Source organism: Corapipo altera, unplaced genomic scaffold (genome assembly GCF_003945725.1).
Source record: "Corapipo altera isolate COAL_440 unplaced genomic scaffold, ASM394572v1 52b, whole genome shotgun sequence".
NCBI classification, from domain to species: domain Eukaryota; kingdom Metazoa; phylum Chordata; class Aves; order Passeriformes; family Pipridae; genus Corapipo; species Corapipo altera.
In genome coordinates, this window is record NW_020884922.1 from 4,332,883 (window position 1) to 4,359,089 (window position 26,207).

General features: G+C 36.1%; 1 protein-coding gene across 5 annotated transcripts in view; it reads left to right on the plus strand.

The window, feature by feature from the left end:
• Positions 1-26,207, plus strand: part of ZFPM2 (zinc finger protein, FOG family member 2) — a 306,960-nt gene that overhangs the window by 117,614 nt on the left and 163,139 nt on the right. Inside the window, exons 1-2 of one of the 5 annotated variants that reach the window (XM_027657048.1) lie at positions 11,432-11,460; positions 11,573-11,626. The exons of the other annotated variants lie outside the window; for them this stretch is intronic. The gene's annotated coding sequence lies outside the window, so the exon portion shown is untranslated. Of the gene's footprint in view, positions 1-11,431; positions 11,461-11,572; positions 11,627-26,207 lie in introns of those variants that run through there. 5 annotated transcript variants of the gene reach the window in all.

The following is a 26,207-nucleotide window of genomic DNA, read 5'->3' on the forward strand; positions in this document are numbered from 1 at the left end:
GTGCATTTTAGTTGACTGTTAGATAAGGATCTAAATGTCCTAATAAAGGCAGTATATTGAAACACATGCATGTAAATTTCTATTTTAGCAATTGAATGTTAGTAGGCACATGCTTTTCCCCCTAACATTTACTTTGCCTGAAGACATTTACAGTACTATAAAAGGTTCTTTCCATTTCAATTTATAAAAACTTATTTTTGATCTAATTAGTAATAACAGAAATAAATGAATAGAAATAATAAACAGAAATAAGAAAAAAATAAAAAGGAAGCTCAGAGAAACATGGATTTCATCTAGAGGATGAAATTAACAACTAAAAAATCAATTCCATGGAGAACAGGCCTTTTTTTCTGCTTTTTCCTTTTGTCTTTTACGTAAAATAGGCTATGTTGGAAATTGACAATAACATAAATCAAAATGGTCATTACATTGGTTTTGAATTTTTGTATCAATACTACTCTGTGATGCTTCCAATATAATCTCAAGGTCTCAGCAAACTGAGTCTGGAAGACAAGTCTGAAGGAGCTGAGTATACCTACTCCACCTTAAGGTAGGTACTCCACATACAGCTGTTGTATAAAACCATCCTTCTCCATTTAGGAGAAGGACTTACTGACACGATTTTAGAAGAGGAGATGGATGACTCCCAAAGGATGACTCCCTTATTGATGCTCAATATGTTGCGGGTTATGTAACAGAAAAGGGAATACTGCTGCTTTAAGGATTTTTGAGGACATTCTTCATGAACAACTTAGAACTCTGGATTTACAGTGCTGTATTGAATGGGCTTTTTTTCTGAATAATGGTTCAGAGTCTTATACATTCTTAGTTAATGTCAATGGGAAGACATCTGATCAGTTGGCTTAGTTCAGTATATTTTATTAATACATAAGTATTTATAGTAAATATGTTGAAAATATCAGTAAGAAAGGAGGATAGATCTGGCTAGCATGAAAATACTTTACAAACAAATAAATGGTGAATTAAAATTTTCATCAGATGGAAGTAGCTTCCCATATAAAATATTTTTCAAAGCTTTTTCTTTGAATTCCCTCTACTTATATTTATGGTTTCACTGAAACATTCAGGTAGAGAAATACCTGCCCTCATAAATCATTTGCAGATAATAGTGGTTCAGACGCTCTCTGTCCAAATTGATAATGGATATCTGATTCAAAAGAAATGTCTTGTTTCTCAAAAATTCTATGGAAGATGGTAAAGCAAAAAAAAAAAAAAAACCAAACCAAAAAAATCCCAGACACCCAAACCAACCCTTTTTTTAATTTCAGCTTCACTATTATCTGCAACATTAGTTGGCAGAGGTTGGCAACAGAGGATTGTTTGATTTGTGGTTTTATAATTCAGACCACTTTCAGAAAGTTGAACTCATTTCTCATGTGCCTCAAAAATCAGAAGATCTTTGCCAAATCAAAAAATATAAATATACCACAAATAACAAAAAAAAAATGCTTCAGAAGTCACCCAATTTGGAGCAGTATGGGTTCTTTTCACTGCACTGTTTTCCCGTTAGAAATTGAAAATGGAACTGGTTTCTCTTTTCCTTCGTTTTTTTTTTTTTTTTTTAGTGTAACCTACTAAATTATTTACAGTTTAGGGGGAATATTTTGGTTTTGTTTTTCTGTCATGTGTTTACTCTTGCTGATGTCTCTTCTTTTCTTTTTGTATTGGTACATTTATTCTGTGACTTGATGGATGTATGACAGGAGTCGGCATAAATTCAGATGCTTAATTAGCACAAGAGACATTGAGTTTTGAGGAATTTTTACCATACCTTATTCATATCAATGTTTTGGAATAGATTTGGGCTAAATTTGAACTTTGTGGATTTCCTTATTTGCCAATAATTTAGCTTCCAATGTGACACCCATAACTTCCAAAGAAGCAGTTGGATAGGACCATGCACAGGAGATGAGTAGTGTCATAGTCCCAGGGGACTGGGAGAAGGATGGCTGCTGGGAAGGGGGAATGCTTGAACTGCATATTGTGCCTCTGTAGCACAAACTGACCACTGTAGATGACAGTTATGTGGTAAATTCTTAGGACAACCAAGGACAAGTCTAGGATGTAGTCTGATAGCTTTAGTCTTTCTGGTGTTTGTGTATTCACTCTACAGTCTTTGTATTAAAATTAGAGTTTTACTTCCATTGTGATTCAGATACAATGGTTGCATATTTTGCTTATTTTGTCCTCCAGAGTCCCAAGTTTATAGTTTTACACATCTCTCATGCATATCGAATTGAAACTATGTGTGTTGGCTTTGCTGGAAATGAGTCATGTGATAAAATCATGAGGATTCCTTTGTGCTTTTATAACGACAAAACTGGTATGAGCAGAGATGAAAAAGTAGGTGGAGCTGGCCTTGAAAGAGGTGCTCTAAATCCAAACAAGCTGTATGAAATGGCATTGTCACAAAGGAAAATTGAAAAATACGGCAAAAACAACTTCATGCTTCAGAAGTGTTTCTTTTGCAGGTAAATATTGCTGTGCAGTCTAAAGCTTTAAGTACCACAGGTCTTCTTATGAAGATACTCTGGGATATTTTCAAAAAATTTTTTCTCTTAGGTGCTTGTGTCCCAAAGCATCCTTATCATGGAGAGACTTTTAAAACTTTCTGTTGGTTGGTATTTAAGGATTGACTCATGGGTACTGACCCTTTCTTTCGCAGAAAGGACTATTGCAGAGCAAGATTTTAAGATGGTGTAAATCAGGATAACACCTTCCATCTGTCTTAGCTTTGAGCTAACTATAACTCATTTCTTGGTACAAACATGATGATTTAATTCTGTACTCAAAAAATAATGCTTAAGAATAAACTTGTTGAAGTAATGGTGTATGGACAAACAGAACATGACACCATTCAAAGAGAACAATCCTATCCTGCTGTCTTGAATATTAAATGGCAATAACAAGAAAAATAGCTGTGCATGTTTCTTGACAGGATTTTATTCCATTTTATGTCTGAGTAATTCCTTTCACTTTCCTGGATTAATTTGTATGAGTGAAAATGAGAAGGCTAGTTGTGTTCCTGGTGAAACTGTAACATTTTGACTGAGTTAGAGAAAAGGTCCAGTTTTTTGCTTATACTTGTGCAGTTTTATAATTTAGGCTTATTCTCCTAGTATAAAGTAATCTGCATTTATCCGACTATCTGCACAGCATAGGAAAAGTTACTTTTTTCAGGTATTAAATTTGTAATTATTTCAGTGATGGCTGAGGGCTCTTACCATTTGTTTAGGTGAGTAAATACCAATTGGAATTAAATTTATGAAATAATATCTCCTTCCTTACATAAAAGAAGAAAAAATAGTTTCTTTGATGACAGTCTTGCCAACCTGTTTCTATTTTAGGTGGTATCTTCCAGGTTTTTAGGTCTCATTTTTCACCTCGATGTTTGTTTGTTTTTCATAATAGAAATAGTTTCACCAAGTAATAATAGAAACTTTCTAAAATTATAGGTGCTATCTTCTTCAACTATCTTTGCAATTATGATACGGAAGTATTGCATCAGCAAGTTTCTAAATATAGTATGCAGTGGTGACACGAGTTAATTGAACAGTTAGGAGATAATGCAGTATCATTGACACGATTTACTATGTAATTACCATTGTTTCCAGTGGAGTTATCATGTCGCTACCACCTAATATCATATGTTATTTCATGATAACTGTGAAATTAACTTATCATCCTGTTTTGAGAGACTCTGTTGGTCTTAGACCAAACCCTCTCCACCAAAGTTAAATGTAGGAACTGGGTAATAGAGTGACCTGCCCACCAGCTTTGGAGTGTGGCAATTAAATCATAGGTCTTATAGTAAATCTTTGAAAGAAGCTTCATTCAAAATCCTGAATGGCTTAACTTCTAAATAGTCTTTCTTGCTGCAAACATCTATCCATCTGAATGAGTCTGGCACTGTTTCTACAACATGAGGAGAAATATTATGTAATTCAGCAAAAGATTTCAAATGTCTTATATTTAACATTGTCTTTTAATTTTTTGAGTGCAATGGGTAACAAAAATGTTTATACGTAATAACTTACTATATTCACCTTACTAATCTATTTCTTAAGTTTCATAATTTTGTTATGATCTGAGTTTTTGCATATATTATCAGGCAATGATTTGGTTGAAATTTCATCTCAGTGATTTGTGGAAAGTTCCCAAAATATGAGAAAATCAGCCAAAACTTGAAGAACCATGTCAATACCTGTTAGTTTAAGTAGAAAGTAATAAGTAAAAAAATAGAAATAAGCATTTTATTTTATTTTTATTTGGGTTTTTATATAGGGGGTTTTTTGTGACAACCTGTCTCCAGATGAAAACATTGATAAGTAGTTCCAAAGTCTATAGATTTTCTTCTCACTTTTTACATGTACAGCTGAAACTTAAGGTGACATAGTATTAAGACTTAAGGTGACATGGTGTTAGACTGAAACTTAAGGTGACAGGTATTTGCATAAATGTATATCCTGTGTTTGTGCATCTAAAAATTATCTTGAAGCAGTCAGGTTTTTTTATAATTAGGCTTGTGTCAGTATTTTCTTAATTTTTTCTTAGAATGGAATGTTGCACATTTCAGTGTAAATTAATAACACTTCCTTTTATTTTCCTTCTAAAGTTCTTCTTGTTGTTCACATAACATGTTTTTTTCCTCATTGACTCAGCAAATGCATTAATATTAATAGTCAGAAGAAACCATTTGAGCTGTTAAACACATTTTATGTAGGATATGTGGAGTAACCTGAGGGTTCCAGTAAATTCATCTGCTATTTCTGGAGACAGTCTTTTTATTTGTTTTCATGAAATAAGTTAAATTGACTGCTTATGTCTGAATCTGACTTTTATACTACAGGACAAATAAAATATGTGAGTACTAATGAGGGGGTCTTCAGAATATTGTACCATGATATCTTCCCTGTTACCTGGTAACTTACTATCATGTACGTTTAATTCTACTTAAAGAGACGTTTTGTTCTACTAAACAGACATTGGTTATACTAATTGGCACCAGGCTTTGACTACAAATATTTTCCCTCTTTTTCAACATAAAATAAAAAAAATACATTTTTTATTTTCTACTTAGATAGTGAATTTGATATATTGGAAGGGTTGTGGAATTTTGTCTATGTCTGTAAATACTACTTGAAGTTTCCTCTACTGAATTCTCTCTAGTACACCGCTCTGGTGCTCGTACACAATTGGATGCTTGAGCATAGGTTTGCACAGTAAGTCAACTGAACTGTTGTGTTGGAGGTTAACATTTAAAAACAAACAAGCAAAAAAACTCCCAAAACAAAATAAACAAAAAACCCAGCTGAAAGCAAACCAAAACCAGGGAGGAAAATACATGGACAAGAGTACAAAACATCAGGAGGGAGTCAGTGGCACTTCGTAGCTAGTAAGACAGAAATATTTTAGCAGCTCTGTACTACCATGCTAACCTTTAGTTTCCGAGTATATTAGGTAAGAAAAAGCCTTGAGGAGACTGTAGTGCCTTTCTTCCAAAGTGCAGGATTTTCTCTCCACATCAGTTTTAGATGGTATCTGTGATCAAAGGGACACACACTGTTCATATGCTTCCTCTGTACTTCAGAATGAGGGGTGACCTGGAGGGTGTATAAGTGCCCTTGTGTGGTTGCCTGGAAACTTTGGCCCACACAAGTGTCAACTTTCTTTCATGGTTATAAAGGAAGACTGAGCCTCACAGAGAGCTTTAGTCTTAGAGAAAAAAGGTCCTTGTGTGTTTTAAAACAAGTGTCTCACCAGGAGATAATGGTAGAGCGGTGGGTTATAAATGATGTATTTTGTTCGCTTCGCCTTGATAATGGCACAAGGGAAAAAAAGTTCATCGCTCTCTTATCAAAATACTGTGACATTTCTCCTTCAACTCTAAAATTTCCTATCACAGTCCTCTGCTGCAACAGCAACTAAATTTACTCGATTTTGGAGACGACATAACCTCTCATCTAAAGGTGTCTTTTATTTCTTCTTTTCTCCCTGCTTATACTTAAGGAGAAGCACCAAGATTGCTCAAAGCACTGTTTTTACAATGAAGTAAATTTGCTTTTAAGGAGTTTATACATTAGCTAGTGACTACTGTACAATGCCGTGCAGGCTTTTTTTCTATCTTGTCCAAAGGCAACACGACATTTTCTATTGTCATGTCTTTTTACACTGATCACATTTGTTCTTGATGATGTGTTTTTAATGGAGCAAAACACAAATTAAGGTAAGTAATAGCTGGAGATCAAAATCACTGAAAAACAGTTGCACTTTTCTTGAATGATAGCTTATTTCCAGTTAATACAGATTACTGTTTGAGACAAGAGATGGCATTTTTTGTTGCTGCAAACAAGTATCCTTATGTAGCATTTTCAGTTTACAAAAATGGAGGTCTGTGTGTTCTTCTCAGGGAAACATGTCCATTTATCTTTCGGTTTGCCATGTGCCCACAGTATGGCTCTCAAACTCAACATCTGTGCTCTTTGTAAGGGTGTTGTTTCATTCCCTCTGATGGGAATGTCTGCACAAATGCAGCTGTGCTGTTCTGGGGCTGTCTTGTAAATGCCTGTTCAAAGCCAGCTGAACTAAATGAAAAGTGACACCAGTGGGTTTTGGATAAGTTATGCCTTGGTCCAATACAGAGAAACAGTATGGTACTACATGTAGTAGACTGTGTTTTGTCTGCAGAAGTTACTGTACAATCACTTATAAATTACGGAAAACTATTATCCCCAGGGACTGTTCTGTTTCCATGGCAAACATCGTAAAATAAAGTGTGTAGATCCAAAGTGTATGTCTATTTACATTTTGATAGTTGTTAGTATAACGATACTAAAAGTCAGTAGTGTAATATGCAGCTTTGTGAAGCAGATTCCCGTAGTGGAAATTCAACTATGCATCTTTCACCCAATATTTTGCCTGCATAATTTCTAATATGGATATATCAAAGAATATTATAGAACTATGGTATATTACTGTAAGTAACTGAGATGTTAACAAAAGTAAATACTGTTGCTAAAATGAAGAGGTAAATCTCAAGATAGAAACATATCTGAAAGAAAATAACAGCTTAGTGTGCATGTGGAGGGTAGCCTCGAGTCAAGACTGCAGGCACAAAGATATTCTGTTTCTTCCAACAGAGCAAATATTGAAGAACAGCTATAATGCTAATATAAGGATTGACTCCTTACAATGGACCCTGCTCAGAGTTATAATGTTCTCAGAATTAATCTCCAGAGACATCTAGAGGATATGTGACATTCCCTGCAGGACTTGGGGCTGCCTACTTCAGTAACAGACTTCTGATAATAAGTAAAAACCTCATGCATTAGTTGTGTGCAACTGCCCCAGTACCACATGCAAATGTGGATAAAACCCCTATAAATGTGTAACTCTGTTCTGTGCCTGGTGTGCAAATGTTCGGTTTCAACCAATTGTGACTTTTAATTCAGAGAAGAGTTTACTACTGACTGGATCATCCTTTGGGAGAAATTAAAAGTGGAGTAATACCGGGATACCAATGTTTTATGATATATATGATGACTGGGTGTGAAATTGGGGATAAGTGAAAGCTCATTTGATGTTACATACTTCTCTTTCATAGTCACGCGGTAATCTGTCAGAAGATACATTATCTTTAAACATAGTCTTTTGAAATACGAGCTTATGGATGGACTACTTCTGAGATGCATGACACTATTTCCATATTTTTCAAGAGAAGACGCAACCATCTATTGCATTTGAGAAACCGCAAAGGATATTTTTATAAAAACTGCGCTTTTATTAACAGTAGAACTCAAGAAAAGCTCTTGGATCAAAATGCTATGTTTTTATTAGCTGAAACTGTGAGATTATGTAGTAATTAAATTTTTATTTGCATTGGAACCATCGGTGAAAACATTCAGAGATATCCCCCTTCCCTTTGCTCAAACAAAGTCTTTATTTCACAGTTCTAGAGACAGTGGTGCAGTGCATTCACATATTAATCAATATATATATGGTTTAAATATTAACCTATAAATGTATGCTGAGATCAGCTGGGAATTTTGGACACATACTAAGTTAAAGAATAATTGCGAATGAAAGGCAAGAGGCCGACCCTAACCATACTGGTTTACCTACAGTGGTAAGATATGACACAAAAATCAACAAGTCCTTTTGGACTTGAAAATTTTCACCAAAAAAAAAGTGTTGAAATTCATTTAGACTTACTTCAAATGGGGCAAAGTATCTTAAACACTACAGTTTCAAAATTTGATTGCCACCTTCAGACTAGGTAGTATGAAGTGATGGGGGATGAGAAGTGAATCCAAAATAATCACATTCTGTAATAGTAAAAATGTGGCTCTGAAATGCAAAAGCATTCCTTGTGCTTTCTGAAGGCATGTTGTAAGCATGGGAAAACCTTAGCATCAAAATGAAGAGACTGAAGTAGATGTAGCAGCCCCGTGTTCTTACCATGGTACGTTTCCTGATTGCACAGCAGTTTCTTGGGGATCTTTCATTACAGTTGCCAGAATTGAAACATAAGCTAAATCGAAGTGTCTGTCACACTTGTGACAACTCAGTGGCCTTAAACATAGTTTGAGGCTTTGGCAAACAACCCAAAATTTGTAGTACAATAGACAGGATATTGGGATAATTTTGGCTTAGCATTCCAGGGGCATAGGTGAATGGGAAGAAAAAAGCAGATGTCACCAAGAGGTGAGAGGTGCTTTTGCACCTTTGCATGAACAGATAGGCCTACACTCAGTAGGTGTAGATTGATCAGCATGTTGCTTGATTGCATTTGGCGATGTTATTTGTTTCATGTGGTTGAGACCCCCCCAAAAATAATCTGTGTGTCAGTCTGACCTGGATCTGGTCAGTCTAGCACATATTCATACCAGGATAGTTGGGAACAATATCCATTTGGCCATGTGAGCTGTAGGAAACACTGTGCAAATCTTTTGAAGACTGTGCAGCCTTCTCATTTGTTTGGGGGTTCAACACAAAGTGGCAACTTCAAAGTAGAATTTGCTTTACTATTTGTCCCAAGATTATGAAAAACATGAACTCTTTATAAAAAATATTTCTTACTTTTTGTAACAAGGATTTCAATAGCTTCTTTGGTGTGCTTTACAAAAAATATTTGGTTTAGGACTTAAATTTTTATTTTTTTTTTCAGTCTATAAAAACTTTACAATGGCTACAAACTATAAGAAGGACACTTTTATGATGAAGAGATGAAAGGAAGGAAGATGACAAATTTTACCAGGAAAGAATATTATTTTTTTTCTGAGAGCATTATAAAATTCATGAGTGAATATTAACAAATACAGATAATTAAGGAATATAGATTATTTAGATGTAGATGTAGAATCTGTAGATTTTAGTCAAATATCAATAAACTGGTACACAAAATTTTATTCTCCACATGCATCCAGTTTAAATGCTTGGACATAAATGGTGCTAGACAGTCAAAATATGGTCTGGTGCTGTATATATATGGTAGTGTCTAAACTACAGTTTATTGAAAGTGTTACTAACAAGCAGTTTGGGTGTTGCCAGAATTGAATGACATCTGGAAGAGCGTAATGAAGTACATATGAATGAAAAAGTGGGAAGTAATTGCAAACATCATTGCAATGATGCAAAGATGCATAGAAAAACCAACTGTAAAAGGGAAAATGAACTTGGGAAAAACATAAAATAATCAACTTTGAAAGCATATATTGAGAAGAAGAAATTAAAAATGTTTTTGTTATTGATTTTGAGATGAACAAGTTAAGATGTTTGTTACTACTTGAGCTGGATACAGTTTTATTAGAATTTTTTGATCTATTTGCTTTCAGGTGGCCATGATTGCTGAACTCCATTCTATCTAGATATTTCAATGTGAAATTATAATACATTGGATGAAAGTAACAAAAATAAGATCAGAAAAAGAATTCCTAATAGATTTCCTTGCAGTACACAGTATGTTGATGTACTTCATGGGTAATTACAGTAACTCTTAATTTTAAGGTTCTCTGACTGTTTTTGTGGAAACCAAGAGACAGGTCTGAGGAGATGAGACTAAAGATGAATGAGAAGAAAGAAGAAAACTGAAAGACCCTTGTAAAAAAGGAGTGATGCTCTGTGTAGTGGGAATGAACTTTTTGGTTTACTGTGTAAAGAAAAGTTTTATCCTTGTAACAATAAGGAGGTTTGATAACAAGAGGTACATTAGGTTGGTAGAACACATAACATCAGACAAGGTAAAAAGATATGGGACCACTGAAGAAAATGGAGAGACTCCTGCATTGTCTGTATGCACACACTCTTGTCCACCCACATGCTCCCAGGGAAGAGGAAGGAGAAAGTTACTTGGACACCCAGTAATTTGTTGGTTTTGGTTTGTTTTTGGTTTTGTTTTGTTTAGTTTGGTTTTCTCCTATGCTTTTCTTTGTATTTAATATGAAATACAAAGCTGAGGCAGGGGTAAATAGCCCATGTAACCCTTTTCCTCTCTCCAGTTCTGGCCCATCTTCTCCCAATTGTTTTTCAAGTAGATAAGATAATTTACAGCATAATTATTTTCTCTAACTAATATGTAAAGCACAGGAGAACAAAAATCATTTAGTATAGAAGAAGTATGGTTTAGGGTTCAGATATGTGAACATGCTGTTGTGGGTTAGCAAGTTTCATACATTTAACTTCTGGTAACTGTCCATTAATGTGCTTTAGATTGCGAATTCAGAGGGATTTGACTCAGTCCTTTGACCAGCATTCATTTAGCCAGCCTCTGTATTCCCTTCTACAATTTACAAACCTCAAGCCCAGCACACATCTGCATTTAGTGCCTTTAGCAAAGAGATTTAAAGCCTCAAAAATGTCATTATGTACAAGAGGCATGCAGGGTGGGCGAGATAAAATAATTGGTATCAACATTTCTCCATTGGTAAGCAAAGGCCAACACAGCAGTTTAAACCCCAGAGCCCTCGGGCAGAACCCTAGAAAATGTTCTGTTATTAGCAATGCCTTTTGGTAGGTGAATAAAGGAACTCCTGAATGGTCTTTTCTTGGTGTAACTGCTGTGAGTGTAAACATATGTTTACAAGGAGAGAAAGCAATAATATAAAAGCCATAAGGATTGGAATTTGTTGTAATTTCTTCTTTTGAAATATTTCCACACATTGAATGCTACTTTCTTGCATGGTAAAGTGGATCACAGGAAATACATTGATTACCTTATTGTAAATCGTTTGCAGGTGAGAGATATTTTATATTATTACTTGTGCAGAGTCCCACAGTCATGAGATAAAAAGGCCAAATGGAAATTTTACTTGATGGAGCACATGAGATACTTCCTGTTGGGTGCTGCCAGTAGTGCAGCAGAAATGCCAAAAGGAGAGGTATAAGGTAGAAAAACCACGGCAACTGCAGCCTACATTTCTGGAACTGGACAACATGTATCAGGTAATCATTTGTCCATATGTTCCTTGTACAGTGTCAGCATTGTGGTGTTGAATGCAGAGGATGTGGCCTTTTTATGGAGAGGCATTCATTTTTTTCCCTTCTTGTTTCACAGACCTAGTGCAAGAGAAGGGCCAAGACTGCAAAAGCAGGCACTGGGGGCTTTCAGGTATGTGATATCAAACGCCTGAATCACAAGACAGTCACTGTGACACGGGCACTTAAAATGTTTGGGCTGTCTCTAGAATTCCCATCGCCTTTAACATTGCACTCCATTATAAATAAAGACTTTTTAATTATCTCTTCAACTTCTGCAAACATTTTACAATTCTCTCCTGTAGAAACAAAAAGAACAAAAGTGGAACAAGGGAACAAGGGCACCTATGAGGTGTTATCCTCAACTAATTCATTGTACACACTTTTGTACCATTAAAAGGACTATGATACAGCAACTGGCAAATTATGACTTCTCTTAGCTTCAAGCAGATAATGCCAGGAAAGTGAACAGAGACATGATATAGTGAGTCTGATTTGTCATACTGTTTTTCTGCCTATGAAACCTTAAATGGTGAAGTGTTTAGGTTGAAATACTGATCAAATTCACAGTTTCTAGAGGGTGGCTTTCAGATTTTGTGGAGTGGAGTAAGAGTGAAAGAGCTGTTAAGCTGTCAGTAGTTGTTAAGCTGTTGGAATCCTGAACTCATGGAGAAAAATACTGAAAACAAACCAACAACTTTTTCTGCACAAAAATGCAAGCACTTTCCTCCAGAAAATGTTGTTTAAAAAGCTACAATAGAATCTTAATTTGGATGAACATTTTGTAGTTAAGAAGTCACTCGAGTGATCTGAAAAGCAAAATGTAGTTTTGAAAATTTTATTTTTTGTAAGGTTGAAATGGTCTAGTGTAGTGAATTTTAGATGTGTTTTAAATTGCCATTCATTTCCTCTATGTATTTTTTTCCCCAAAGTCCACAATTTATCACCCTAACATATTCCAGAGAAAATCACTACAGAGTTGCACATTTTTCATGACTTTCTCTTTTTAAAAGAAGAACAGTAACTGTAAACATTTGCTTTTGCATATTCAAAAATGCCTTTGAAAACATATTTGTGCAAAGAAGGAAGTAACTTCAGAGAGTCATTTCAGACACTTCAGTTTTCTGTGGAAATCCGTAAACCGCTGAGAGGGGGTGAACTGGTGATGGAGTGTAGAAACACTACAAAATTACACTGAACCATCATGTTGAACATACAAGGCCTATCTGAAACCTGCTGAGGTCAATTAAAATCTTGCTATTAATTTTCATAGATTTCACATTAACCTCATTTTTATTTTTTGGAATTACATTATGATGGATTTATTTTATCCTCAGGCTTATGTGCTTCTGTCTTTGCAGTTATTGTTAAGTCTTCTAATAATGCTTGTTTTAGTTTGGTGTTCAAGTTCTGTTCCTCCCTGTGAGAAATAAATGTATAATAAAAAGAGAAACCAGGACGTGATTTTGTAAAGATGGTGTTCTCATATGCCAAATGTTCTAAAATGCCGGATTTTGTCTGATGGAAATATTTAATAGCTTGACTCTAAATTATTTAAATAAACATCCTTTATTAAACAAAAAGTGGTTGGTGTGATAGTCTGTAGTCATCTACTTGAATTACCCATCCTTGTAGATCTTTTTTCTGTTGTTCTGTCCACTATTGCTGATAATCTTGAAAAACTCTGGGTCTGTGCTTCTGGATGCCGTTCTGTTTTAGACTAACTAGTCTTATCTGTGGCACATCATTAGAATGCATTAGTTTATTTTTGCTATGCATAGGTACAGTTTTAATATTACATAAAATGTGACTAGATTTCAGTAGTGATGCAGCTGTGTCTGTAGAGTTACATGGTCCAAAAAACTTGTGAAAATCATTTTCTATGTTTCCCCACGAATCCACAGTGTAATAAAATGTATCAGTCTGAGGATAAATTACAGGTATGAATTTTTTCATACTATATCTGGCAAGATATCTCTGAGTCAAATAAATAAATCAAGACTATTTTTAGCCCACCAGTTCCATGTGCTTCTGTGTCTCTATGTCTGATGAAAAGCAGTGTGCCAAGAAGCAGAATTCTCACTGTGCCATCTCCCAGTCGATGCAGTCTGTATCCTTTGAACACTAAAAGGAAAATTACAATGAACTGATCACTCTCTTTCAAGCTCTGTCTATACAGGTTGGTATTAACGTGGCAGGAAAATGTGTGCAAAAGCACACTGTGGTACAGCACTGTAAAACTTGAAGTGAAGGAAGGTATGTGAATGAAGCCCTAAGCAGGAGGGGAACTTTTATATTAGCCTCTCCAGTTAGAGTTCTTCCCATAAAAGTCAGGAATGTGGAGTGGTCAACTGCCCTGGGGGCTAATTTAGATGAATTGGAATAGCTAATTCAAAATGTTTGAAGTAATGTCACTGAGAATTGTCTGCTACTAGCATGCAATATTGTTCTATACAATAATCATCTCTTTAATCAGATTACAAATGAAAACATTCACTCCCTGTGTACCTGTGTCCAGAGAAGTTTTTGTAACCCATTCTTATGTGCATGTTTTTCGTCATTCAGATTGTCATGTTATTTTGTAACCATGGAGAAGCAGCGAGGGATGCCTCTTGGTCGAATTTAGATTTCTCCGGCTGAGTGCAAACCAATTTTTGAGAAAAATGAGAAAACATTTCTTAATGTAAATTGTACTGTCACCCCCTTATATCATCAGTGCAAAATGGATTTCTTTCCAGATCATCTGAACTGTATAATTAGCATATTGTTAAAGCATAGGTTTGGATGTGCAATATTGTATACATTTTTAGTGGCTAAAGATAAATGCAGTTACACCAAAGGAACTAATAATTGGCCAAATAATAAAAGTTAAAATTTTCAAATAAAACTGACTTGTCTTCTAACAACTTTAATACCATTTTCTCTCAAAATTACTCTTTGTAGATTTTTTTTTTAATCTACTTCTTGATAGGAATGACTGAAGGGAAATGTGAATAAACATTGCTCCTAAAATGTCATAACCCTTCTGAGTGGGATTAGGTGTTTCTGAAAGAGGATAGGATTTCAAATCAATCATCAGTTCCAGAAATATTATATGTGATTTTGGTGCTGTCCTCCCCATTGACTTAATGAAGAATCTCTAGCATTGTTTTCTTAATCATATTATCCTACTGTTTTGGTTTACAAGGCAGGGGTAGGGGCTAATTGAATGTAAATCATGTGGCAATCACAGTTTGCTTTACATTACTATTTTATGATGGTTTGTATGCTTTAAATTTCAGAATTATCCATATGCTACACTGCTCAATAACATTTTAAAAATACAGTATGGTTGCTGAGTTTAATTCATTTATCTTGCCTGTGTATTTGGAGCATGTATAAAATGTAACTTCTCCATCATGTCATAAAAAGTTATTGCACTCTTACGATCATGAATTCAAGAAACATGACATAATAGACTGGCAAATATGGCCTTGTGTCTTCTGATGATGATCCAAATCCACCCACTTATCTTGATCTGCCTATATTGTTAACAACATGGGATGTCACATAACAAATTTTTCATTTTAACTGTTCTTTATGTACAGTGCAGTGTGGAATTTACTTTTTATTGCCTTTCGGAGGGAAGTATCATACCTCTCGGTGAAATAATGGTTTTGTCAGACACTGGTATCTTTATTGTGTAGAGCTTTTAAATTCTGCACTATTTATACCAAGCTTTCATGGTGTAGGACAGGTGAGATGTGATGCCTCTCTTTCTCCATGAGAATACTTAGAGCTTTTTGGATACTGAAGTGTACTGTTGGTATGATAATTGTGAGGTCCGTGTTGTAGCTTTCAAACAGAATTATTTTGTTCTTCCAAGTACTCTATGAACATGCAAAATGTAAACAGCTACTGGAAACAACTGACAAAACTAAACCTTCTACTCACAGTCTTCATAGTGATTTGCCTGCTTCTTCCTACTATAATTATGGTCATTAAAAAGAGTGGACATTGATTTGCTCTTACAGGTTTTACTTCATTTGTTCATGACAAGGAGGAACAGCAGTAATTTTATTGCATGCACTGCCAGTGTATAGTTGTCAGGAGTTGTCTAAATGGGTGATTGCGAAATAAAGTCAAAGAACAATGCATGACTCTTGGGATCCAAGGATGTAAAAATAGTTGACATGTTTGTCCTGGAATGGCACTGAAGAGTGGGCTGCCACTCAAATTGAAATAATTGCAATTGATCTAAATATTTCTGTCAAGATGACAATCAGTTAAAAAAGGTGTTCTGTTTGTGCTTAGGTGGCAGGTAAGACGAGAGTGAATGGTTTGCTTTCTTCTACCTGTAATATTTTGGAACAACTGAACTCAGCATTTCAGAGGGTATCATTTGCTATTTTTTGCATGTATCTAAGAGATAAAAAGCAACATATAAACAAATATTTTCCCACCTACCTTAATTTGTTGATCATAACAATTTTAAGAGTAAAAATATGCAATGGTTGAATTTAGATAAATTCTAAAATCAAATGAAAGCAAAGGCCTCAAACGTCAAGCACTATATTTGAAAGCAGTCCTCTGTGTCTTTCTCTCTGGCTGTCTTTTAATATTATTCAGAGGGTATAGGGTCCGTGCTTTGTTTAACTATTCCAAAAAGGTGATATGGAGTACATATCAGCAACATAATCAAAGCCCCCTTGCAAGCCTACTTGCCAGAGACAAAAAAGATGCAGAATATTTGAAAAGGGCATTCCTTTCAGAATGCCAAGATGTGTTATTTTTTTGCTATGTATATTACAGTATAACCTAGAAGCTGTTGGTTTCTGTTGACACAGATCCTTTTGTCCTAGATACTATACTTTGTAGATAAATAAAAATCTGTGTATATACATGCATCTCTCTCTCTATCTGTCTATCCATCCATCTATCTATCCATCTATCTATAATGTATATCTGAGTATCTGGTTTATATTTTATATATATATGTCTATACATGCAAACACAGTTACAGTCCCCTCTCTGGATTGCTTGCTATCTAAAAAGATGGGTCAATAAAAGGTGAGAGAAAAGAAGTAGTATTACTTCCAGAGTTACAGAGAGATTATACATGATATTGAAGGTCCCTTAGGAGGTAGGCTTAGATCTAATTTACTAATCCCAGGACTTTCAAAGATTATAACTAAAATGTTTGCTGCAAGACTGACCTTCTCTTTATTTGAGAGTTTCTTGGAACTGTTATTGTGATATGCATGAGAAACAACTACATGGGAGTTTGCAAAGGTTGGAACTACTTGTTTATAGGAGTTTCTTTGGTACTAACTTTTGAATATGTCTCTCATTTAAGAAAGTAATTTCCAGTATTTTTTATTGGGTGTCAAAAGGAGAAGACAGCATAAGCATATAGAAAGTACCTAAACATATTATGGCCATGTTTGGCACAGTGGAAGACTTTGTAAGCTGTGTATGCTTATTTATAAATATAGTCTCAGGTATGTGTAAGATGCTAATGTTACAACCCAGACATAGGTGAATCTTCTTTTTTGGATGAAATTATCTTACTGATTTAAAGTTCTAACATATTTGTAACTTCTTACAAAACGTGAAAAAATGTAAAACATGTATGGAGTATAATATGACATTCTTCTCCAAGTATTATTAATACTTTCACATTTATTCACTTTAAGTCAGTATGAAGTTAATAAACACTGAGTTTCCTTTTATTTCATTATGACCTTAGTACTTCTGCTGTAACTTGAAATTTTCTAGCTTCAGCTTAGGCTTTACTGGCAGATAATCTGTGATCAGTAGGGGAAGACAGAAAGCTAGAAACCAGATGTGTGTAGGAAAGTATATGTGCCTTTCTGCTCATATTTTTCTGACATTTGCTTCTGGGCATTTGCTGTCGAAGGCAGTTACTGGGTGCTTGGATATGGCACAATACTTGCCACTCAGGGGGAATACTGAGGCCATAGAAGGCAATAGCGGGAGGGCAAGTGGCAAATGCACTGCACAAGGAAACAGTGTCCAGGGGACAGGAGACAGGGTAGAAAACTGGCTTTTATGCAGAAGGACTCGAATCTGCAAAGGAGTGGTCTCAGGCTTGAGGGGGCTGCATGAAAGTTCAAGCTTTTTCTAATGTTGGAAGGCTTGATTTTTGAAACCACTAACTGGAACATACATTATGTAAAAGTAGGATTTGTTTGTCTAAATATTCCATTCCTTTTAAGCTAATGCATTATGTATCTTGTTAATGTACTTTGTCAACTCAGATGAAAACATACGGGGAATAAAACTGGTAGAATCAAACTGTCCTTCTCCAAGACTCCTTGTACAGCAAATTGTGTGTGCCTCTCAGAGAGGAATTGACAAGTTGAAAAGTATCTATGTACTTGAAAATAATAGTCATGGCTAAAATAGAAATTTTCTCTTTGCATTGATGCATGTGATTTTTTTTAATTGGGAGGAAGAGAGAAACAGACGTTTTTAGGGGAGTTTTTATGTTATTATATTTAATTTTGTAAACTGCTGATTTTATTAGCAGGGGAGTAAAGATTTCAACCTGCATCTTTTTCAATATGATAATTTCCTGTGTACTTAACCATTTTAATTCTAGATACTTAATAGTAGGCTATGCTACTTATATTCTTATAGTAAGTCACCATTGCAGGATAATAAGGGATAATAAGAAGCTACTCTAAAATGGCATTAGTATTTTTAAAACATCATAGTATAGGGGCAGTTTTAATATTTCAAAGAGAAAATAATTCTGTAACCCAGATATATTTTAAATTAAAATTATTTTGATCACTGTTGACACTGCCCGTTTAATGACTCTGCTTTGCCAGAAATACTTTCCTACTTCTGCTTCTTTCAGAAGCAGTGATTGCAATTGTGAGAGACAGTTAGGGCTTCTGGTACTAGCACTGATCTACTCCAAGGCCCTGAGTTTCTTATTTAGGCTGAAATTTCCAGTAAGACCATACAGTGTGTGGACTTGTTCTCAGTCATTGTTTGCAGGGCTAAGGTCTAAGCTGTGAAGAGTCGGTCCCAGGAGGTCATTCTACAGGAGAAAGACAGTCTACATGCTACTGCTACAGAAAGTGTGCCAGTCGTGGTTCTCAGGCTCCCCAGTCACTGCATCTGTCCAAGCAACCGTGGCGTATTCAAAACATGCACTTGTAAAAGGGAAAGTGGTAAGGCAAAACAATTTGGGATATGCTTTACATACATGATGTCCCTGTGATTTACTCATGAGAAGGTCATGATAATTCCTGTACAGAAGGCTGCCATGAGGCCAGTATTCTACTTAAGTCTTATGTAAGCCTCAGAGTAGGATTTAAGGTAGTACACAGGACTTGTGCTCAATCTCTGTTCAAGGGTTATTTCACTCAAAGTTACAAGTCTGCCGTATAAGTGGCCATCACTCTTTATATCAGCTTCAAAGTCTTGGTTGGCTATGCTAAGATGTAGCTGCTAGTGAAAGCAGTGTGATACTCCAACCTGAGGTACTGAAGGGGTGAGTGAGGGTACTGTGGTCCGTGTCCAAAACCAGCAGTCAATTCCTGTCTGGCCCAGTGTTAAAAAACTGTGTTGATCACTGCTGGTACTTGATCATAGAAGATGTAGATAAGCACATAACTCATGAGTGCCAAAACAGTGCAGAACCATGTGTCTGTTATGCATGGCCATCCCCAGCAAGTATATAGAAATTATTAATTTGAATCTTGATATTGTGCATTATAGTTATACTACATTTGTCTCTATTTATAATAATGTTACTTTTCATATAAATTGTATTTATAATGGATGTGACTATATATTGCATGCATGCAGTGGAGCATGGCATTCAATCTCCCTTTGTCTCAGTCTCCTTCTCACCTACCTAATCTCAGCAGTAACTAGATTTTTGGATTGTCACACTAAATACTGATAAATTTTAATCTTTATTGAGATTTTTTTTCTTTTTCTTGGTAGTCTTGTTCTTTCAGAATTTTTTTGCAAACATTGAAAGGAAATAGGAAAATCGTGTTAAAATATCTGCTTCTTTTGCAAGATATTTGGACAGTTTGGCTCACATACTCTTAGCTAGAAATCAACATCTAAGCAGTGGTTTCATAGCTCTGAGCATGCATATCTAATGGAAAGTAAATAACTTATCTGCTGTTACACAAATGAGAGATGAAAATAGATCCTTCTATCTCTAAGCATAAGTACTGTAAACTGAGAAGACACCACAGATACAGTCACAGATGATCTCACTGCTCTTGCTTTTAGAGTTAAAAAGAATAATTTTCAAAACATTTTTTCATGTAATGTATTTCATTACATCAATATTAATACAGCAGTCCTCATATTAAGTTAACTTTAGGATCTTTTTGCATTCACTAACATCACGGGCTACATTGATGTTTTTCACTTTTTCCAAGTAAAAAAGAAATCCTACAATATTGGGTAAACATACAAATGTCTGTTAAATATTTTCTTTAAATATCACAGTTATGCAAACAATATTGTAAAAAATAAAATGTTAACATCTTTCAGCTAAAAGGATTCCAAAAAGTCTTAGGGAAAGATTGGTGTAGGTGATAGTGAAATGTGTCTTTTTCTACTCTGCGGAATAGTGTCTCTCTCAGAAATCTGAGTTGCATAAGCTATATTTTCAATTGTACCACTTTCTATTGCATTATATACAATGTTCCATATACCTCTAACTGTATATGAACTATAAGAAGCAACAAAAAATCAGGCAGACTCAGGACTGAAATGTCTTTGCATATATCGAGGGGAGAATCTGCACACAAAGGGACATTTATCAGGGGCTACTGTTCCTCTGCTGAGGAAGGGAGCATACCCAAGAGTCCAAAACCAGATGATGATCTTATCAAGTAAACCCTCTTCAGTAATATCATCAGCCTGCTCTTGCCAAGTCTGGCATTTCTGTATCCTGTGTATTTGCGATGGAGAGAGAGGGAGCAAAGCCGTACAAGCTACATGTAGCTGGGATAAAGAACCTGCTCAACCCACTGGATCTGTGCAGTGTTATAATATAATTGGGAATCATTTTTGCCAGTATGGAGTGTCCATGTGAGTTTAAATGGAGTTTACTGTATTTTTCTCACTGTGAGCTGCAGGGAGGCCTTTTCAACTACACTGGCTACCTTTGGGGATTTTTTTTCTGTATTTTTGCAAATGCTTCCACTCCAGGTTTATCTCAACACATACAGGGAGTAAAATAACCTCTTGAGCTGTGTGTCCCAATGTGGAGATGGAAAATTATTGAGGAAAAAGAATTTTTTTTTATCTTCTTGTATGAGAATAAGACTTTGAAAACAGAGGTGTAAGTTGTTCTTGTGGTGAGTAGACCTGAAAATATTTCCTCTAATTTCATTGCAGGATCAGGATTTTGCCATGATGGCTGGGTTTATTTTGCCTCTGTCTGCAGACTAGATGCTGATACAAATACATTACTTTTCATATTATATGGAACTTGACTCTGAAGCAAGTGAACAAACCTTCAGCATTGCTTAACAGATCTTGAGTAAATATCTTTGTCCTACTTCTGTCTCTTTAGTTTTTTTTCTTTGAGCAAGTTTCTGTAAGTTCCACGAAGCAGTCCAAATAATGGAGACTCTATAGAGCTGTGTAAGAATCTGTTCTATTAAAAAGCTAATCAAACTCTAGCAGCAGTGTTCATTAGGTACTCCTTCCTTTCTGACTTTCAAGAAAAAACAGTACTTTTTGTAACAGTTCAGCTTAAGCCTTAAAAATTATTTTGATGGCATACTTAATGAAAAATTATTATTTAATTTGCCATTTCCATTTCTTTAGTAGCTACTCAATTTATGTGCTCTTAACATTTTTTCAGTTAATTGCCCTCCATCCCAACTGTCCCTAGATGTAGAATTTGCATTGTCACTTCAAATTGATGCAGATTGTGTTCATCACCATAGGTCTATGGTTTTCTAGTCTGGGATGTGATCCTGTGTTCCTGCTAAATTCTGCAGATTACAGGAGTGTGAGGTACTATAGGAATGTAATGTTTTTTTCCTTTGTATTCATTTTATATAAGCAACTTAATACACACAGAGGACATATTTGAATTTTTGAAGTGTCAGTGCATACACTTCTTTTTAAACTATGATCTTTTGAAAACCATGCTTGTGTTGCAACACACAGTGCACCTTCACATCACTAAAGTTAGCTCTGCAGTTCGGTTGGAAATCTGGAGCTGCTTAAGTACCTACACCCTAGGTCACATCAACCAGGCTGGAGTACCATGTCAGTGTGATGGTCATGGCTGGAGCCTGGTGTAAACTGAATAACCAGTAATGACACTTCTTCTCAAATGTTTGTGTCATACGTGGTGATCTGGGTACTTACAGAATGGCTTTGACCAAATGTCAGGTGAAATCACATCACTGGGTGCAGTGTAGACTCACTTAAATTGTAGAGTTTAAGCCAGGATGCAGCTGAGCAAAGACGTATTAGAATAAGTATGTTTTATTTTAGTAGTTTATCTTATGAATTAAGTACTGTAACACCACAAATGCCTAGGCTAAAAAGGGATAATAGTGTTTGCATTCTGTTTCTAAATGTGAATTCATGCACTTCTCTCACATTTCAGACTTGGAAATGTGTATCGTTTCTCTCATTCTGGCAAGTTTTCTGAATCCCACTTTTTCTTGAATATCTTCTGATCCTATTTTTATGGACTCTGTCTTTGTGCCCTGATCAGACCCAACTTGGGTCTTCAAATGGTTCTTTCTATAGGCTCCCCCTCTCGTCTTGTTTTCTTAATTTATTTCCTCCCCCCTCATATTTTTGTGGTCTTTTTCTCTCTGAAAATCTTTGCCTAGCCTTTCCCTTTTCTCACTTTGACAATACTCTTTCCTTCCCTTTATTGCCCGATGTAGGACAGCACTGTTGCAGATAAGGATAGCGCCTGCACTTTCTGCCATTTGCAGTACTAGCAGCAGGTAGGAGAGATAAAGAAACTCTGCTTCTGACTTTTGCAGCTCTAAAGAAAGGTGGGGAGCAGCAAGATTTTTTGTTATAGAAAACGGAGAAGCCTTTTCATTTGTCATCCTTACCTAGAGTGCATAGCTGCCCTGTGGGAGCGTTGTCAAGATGGGGCAACGTTAGGCAGCTTAGTTAGGAATGAATCAGTATGTGGCAGCTTGGCAGCTTCTTCTGCATGGTGTTTGCTATCTAGACCTGCTTCTAAGCTAGGCAAAGGAGAGTGGTGGGTTAGAGCCATAAGTACCTGTGGGCTATCCTTGTGTCTACTTCCCTCGTGGCTAAGAGGTTTGGTTAACCCTACTCCTTAAGTGGGAGGGATACAAGGAGGATCAGGGTTAGAGGAAGGAGTTACTAGTAGATGGCAAAAGCTTCAGAGAAAGAAAAAACGCTGCTCCATTCAGAAGCCCTCCACTACCTCAGTGGCAGCAGACCCTCCCTCCAGGGTGACTCCACTCCAGAGCTGTTTTCTCAGTTTGCCCCTGCTCAGCACAGGGTGGTTGGACCTTTAAAGGTCCCTTCCAACCCAAACTATTCTATGATTCTGTGCATTGTCTGTTACCCAACATTATTCCACAATAGCAGTGGCAAGCATCCAGTCAGTGCTGGAAGAGGATGCAGTATTCATTCATTCGTTCATCATGAAATGCCGTAGCATAGCATATTTTGGGTTACTGCCTCAGACTCACAGTTACTTGTTTCAGGGTTTTGGGCTTTTGAATGAGTCCTGTGGAAAGGGAATGTTACTGTTTTGCCACTTCCATTATGTTATCTTTTCCAGTGCAATTACCAGCTAATTCAAAGCTCTTTGTGTTAAGCTAATAGCTTCTGATTCACTGCTGTCAGCCACTCCTCTTTGTGCGCTTTTCATACCGCTTACCAGTCTCCCGACCACTTACCTATGAAGAACGTTTATTTTTTTTCTGAGTAGAGGCTCATCATAGACAAATCGTTAATGGAACATCAAAAAGATCCCATCTGTTAGAGTTGCATATGGGTAAGATCACAATTATCAAAAGCTTCTTTTTTTCCCGCCATGCTTATCCGTACAATAAATGTAGTTGTCAGCAGGATAAGTTCACACATCGGATAAGGTCACAATTTCATTTAGTGACAACTTCCAACAGCGTGAACTTACAAGGTTCGATTTATTAAAGAGTCAGAAGGGATAAGATCACTGCATGGCCAGCCTGATTTATCAGGGTTTGACTGGAGTACTTGAATAGAGAATGTCGTATTTCAAGTTTATGTTCAAAATTGTAGTTTAGTATGTGTTATGTCTCAGAGACTTGAAAATTGAGGGAGGAGAATTTAGAGGAAGTATCTCAATAATGCAGTTTATGTCTGAAAAGCAAGTGTATGTGCATTGAATATTGGAACTACCTTGTTAAGAATCACAGAAGTGGAAATGGGATAGTTCTCTGCTATCAGTGAACTGCTGTGTGCAAACGTGCACGTATTAGTTTGTTATAATGGAGGCAATCACCAGCCAAATATTAATTGCAGATTCTTCCCGTGCATACAGGATGGCAGGCAGATCTTGGGCTGGACAGTGCTTAAGAACTTCTAAGATTGTTTTTAACTTGCTCACTCTGGCTTCAGAGCAGTCCTTTTCTGAAACCACAACATACACGATTTCTGTGCTGTGCAAAAATACTCATTAGAGAGCCAGGTGGCTGTGGACTGGAAATATGCAAAGAAGGAACCATTTGCTAGTGGAAATTGGTAAAGCCCCATGATGTCAAATAACCAGTCTCTAATTATAACAGAGGAAGGGCTTACTCATTGTTTTTAACTGACTGTACTTAGAAAGCTATTCCTGATTTAAAAAAAAGACAAATGAAAACAACAACAACAAAAAAACCCCTACTGCCAAAGCTATCAGTGACTTGCTTAGAAATGTTAAATGTGTATAAATCTGGATACAGTTATTTCTGAATGAAGTAGTTCTATTTTTCTCCCACAAAACACTGCTCATCATTCACCTTCAGGATATACACTCCTTTGTTTCTTACTCCAGAATGTGGGTAGATGGACAAAAGCCAGTGTTATTTTGTTCCAGAAATACTATGTATAGTTGAATTCTTCTGGTATTCCAGCTACTGTCAAATCATGTTAAGGACCAAAAGCTGTTTTTGGGTTCCTGTATGTACTATATGTTTTGTGGAAAGTTTTTAAAAAATTACCCTGATTATGATGTAAAACAATACAAGGCTAAACTGACCTCTCTACCTTCTGTTTTATATAAGCCCTATGTGGCATCCCTGAAACAATATGTATATGTATGAAAAGAATCGTAAATTGAGTCCTTTCATTGTGGTTTTCTATCCACCAAGGTGGCCTAATATCTTAAAAGCCATGGGATGTTTTGTAGCTGTACTAGTGAGTCATGACTTGAGGCTTCTTTTACAGTGCAGCTATCATAAGTCTTTGAGTAATCACAGACTTTAAAAGTATGCTACATCAACAAGATAAGAGAAACAGCCCACAGCACTAACAGCATTATCTTTTACCAAAATTGATTAGCCCATACTGTGTGTCTCAAATATTTTGTATAAACTTACTCAGCAAGCTGGAAATAAGTGTGTTCCTGAAGAACAAGCTGAAAAAAAAAATACTTTGTCTATAGCCAGGAAAGGGTAAGTAAATATCACTAAATGGAATGTCTTTTAAGTAATTTTTTTACCTAACTTGCAAAAACTAAAAGCAGAGCATCACTTCCTCTCTACTTATATTTCTTAGTGCTGCTTCTGTTATACTTCTGGCTGTCCTTTTCAATCGAAGAGCTGACAAGTCTAGGATGAAAACAGTAAAATAAAACTGCTTCTCTACTTTGCCATGGGAATGATGAGTATATCATATATTTTTTTCCAGGGGTGTGAATGAATTCTATTATAATTTGCTGTTACGTGAAGGAACATTATGTTCAGTACTGAGGTGGTCTGTTGAAATTGCTGATTACTAGAAACACCTAACAGTGTTTGGAACAGAATTTTCTGCTTCCTTTGGGCTGGATTAAAGGAAGCTGCAGCAGTTTTTCATCCTTTCTTTCCTTCTTCAACCCACAAGTTGGAGTCTCCATGGACAAGCATATGTGAAGTCAGTACCAGTTGAGTCTTTACACTTCTTACTGCAAGTGGTGATATAGCAATGAAGTCTCAGATCCTCTTCCTTCTCCTGATGTAATCTGTTAAGATCTTGGGCAGTTATGCAGGAATGGTAGCTGCAGAGAGCACTTCAGACTTGCATCTGAACTTCTGAGGCTGAAAGGGAAAATCTTGTTTTGTTAATACATTTTTCAAACCTTCATAATTAACAGTCACAGGGTGAGATTCTCTTTTCTTCCGGCAAACACCCTTGAAGAACACACATTGCTTGATACCACAGGTATGGCTCTTAAACCACTTAACCCTTGTGGGAAGTCAGTGGTGAGTAGGAGACAGCCGCAATTACATCAGTGGGAGACTGGCCTCCTCTGTGGCACAGTTTTGATACCATTCACCAAGTAAAAAATTTCAGAGGAGCAAAATGTTGTAAATGAATGCAGAAGTGTTGCAGGCAGTGTTATATTTTACCTCTAAAGAAAAAAAGATTTTCAGGGGGAAAAAAACATCTTTGCCAAGGATCAAATGTAATGTGCTGAACCTTGTACAGCATAGCCAAATTGTCTGGTTTTGCCAAAACATGAGAGCAGATTATTCTTCCCA